This window comes from Capricornis sumatraensis, chromosome 21 (assembly GCF_032405125.1).
Source record: "Capricornis sumatraensis isolate serow.1 chromosome 21, serow.2, whole genome shotgun sequence".
NCBI lineage: Eukaryota > Metazoa > Chordata > Mammalia > Artiodactyla > Bovidae > Capricornis > Capricornis sumatraensis.
Window position 1 is genome coordinate 35,000,757 of NC_091089.1, and position 2,572 is coordinate 35,003,328.

The following is a 2,572-nucleotide window of genomic DNA, read 5'->3' on the forward strand; positions in this document are numbered from 1 at the left end:
CCAGATCTCCTGTAATGCAGGCAGATTCTTTACAATCTGAGCCACCAGGGAAGATGTACAAAGAGACCAGTGAATGGAGTGAAGGAAGAAGATGCATCTGTTTAGTAATAGATGGACAGCTACGTGGTATTAGGATGATAACTGCAGAAGTCTTCAGGTGATGGGGAGGCATGTGGCCAGATCCCTCAGAACTTGCACGTAGAGGAGAAATATGATGATTGCCTGTACCAGAATTTCTATGTAGAGTGGACTTCAGAACCCAATATGATTGGAAGGAGGTGCTTAGAAATTTTTGCTTAAGATTAAGAAACACCTTGGACTGCAAGGAGATCCAACCAGTCCATCCTAAAGGAGATCGGTCCTGGGTGTTCATTGGAAGGACTGATGCTGAGGCTGTAACTCCAATACTTTAGCCACCTGATGCAAAGAGTTGACTCATTGGAAAAGACCCTAATGCTGGGACGGTTTGGGGGCAGGAGGAGAACAGGATGACAGAGAATGAAATGGCTGGATGGCATCACTGACTCAATGCACATGAGTTTGGGTGAACTGCAGGAGTTGGTGATGGACAGGGAGGCCTGGCGTGCTGCGATTCATGGGGTTGCAAAGAGTCAGACACGACTGAGTGGCTGAACTGAACTGAAGAAACATAAACTGTCCAAACTAAATACATGGAGGGAGAAGGAGTCATACTCAGACCATAAAGGACCAAAGTTCTCTCTTGGTACCAAAATGAGTGCATATAGATAGAGAGATGTTGTGGAAATGATCATTAACAGGTTATATAAGCAATGTGACAAAAGGGGTTGACAGCTGTGATAACAGGAAGAGGAATGAGTTATTTGAGTGGGAAAAAAACCTAACCTGGAATTATATATATCTGACTGTAACTGAGATGACTGTCACATCAGGAAATGGCCTGTGAACATGAGGAAAGAGACCTGTGAACAGTACTCCATAAACCTATTTCAACCTACATTGATGGTTTGAATAGGGGTCTTCTAAATATTCTCTAGGACCTTGCTACTTAAGGTGAGGTCTGTGGACCAACAGCATCATGTTATCTAAGAGCTTGGTAGAAGTATGGAAACTCAGGCCTCCATGCCAGACCCATTGGGTCTGCGTTTTAGTAAGATTCCTGAGTGACTCTTATGCAAATTAAATTTTGAGAATCTTGTGTGATGGCCATGGGAAAGCACTTCTCAGATCTTGGAGGACAGGGAGGGTAATTGACTGAGGGCCCCACTATGCTCTGAGATCTGTTACTGTGTTTGCACTGTGAGACTGTACTTCCCGTGGGCTGCCTTCAGCCAGGCACACAGCAGTGACCCAAACTGACCCATTCCTGAGGGATAAGACAACTCCTCTGATGGGAGGCTTGGGGTCCTGGGCTCCCAAAGGTCTTGCTGAACTTTCCTTAGGTTTACTGCTTCAAAGTCACTGCCAACAATGACTGCAGCCATGAAATTAAAAGACACTTGCTGCTTGGAAGAAAAGCGATGACAAACCTAGACAGCATATTAAAAAGCAGACATCACTTTGCTGACAAAGTTTCATATAGTCAAAGCTATGGTTTTTCCAGTAGCCATGTATGGATGTGAGAGTTGGACCATAAAGAAGACTGAGTGCTTCTTTTGAACTGTGGTGCTGGAGAAGACTCTTGAGAGTCCCTTGGACAGCAAGGATATCAAACCAGTCAATCCTAAAGGAAATCAACCCTGAACGTTCACTGAATATTCATTGAAGCTCCAATACTTTGGCTACCTGATGTGAAAAACTGACTCATTGGAAAAGACCCTGATGTTGGGAAAGATTAAGGACAAGAGAAAACGGGGGCAACAGAGGATGAGGTGGTTGGATAGCATCACCTACTCAATGGACATGAGTTTGAGCAAACTCCAGGAGATAGTGAAGGACACGGAAGCCTGGCATGCTGCAGTCCATGGGGTTGCAAAGTCAGACACAACTGAGTAACTGAACAACAACTGCTACACAGCCTTCCTCTGTCCCTTCTTTCTGCCTCTCCACTCAAGGTCAGATTTGCATCAGTTTGATGGCTCTCAGAGCCTCTTCAGGCTCTTTCCTATTTTTTCTCACAGGCATTTCCTCCAGCAAGTTTCTTGCACATTTAACCTCATGTTGGCATCTGTTTCTTCAAGACCCAGCACGGGCTGCTTTAAGATACACTGTAACACGAGTGAATTCTGCCTACATAGTACTGACTTGAAGTCATACATGTTCCTGAAATATTATTCTGAGGGAAATATGTCCTTAAAACATTTAAGAAGCAGAACACAAACACCTTGGCACACTATTAATGAGCCTTTCCTTGATTCCTGTGCTTATTGTATGCTCCCAGCTAATGAAAGCTAATGTGGCAGATGCAGGCCAGTGAATGCTGAGGCTGTAGGCTCTCTTTGTCCCATTTGTGCTCTGGCCAACTGTTTGACCAATTATGCCCAAGAAATGTGACAGAGGCACAAAGGAGGATTCACATGATGCATATTAAAATATAAGTTTTAAGGAGAAGCTCTCAAAAAAAAAATAGTCAAGGAAACAGAGCCAAGATTGA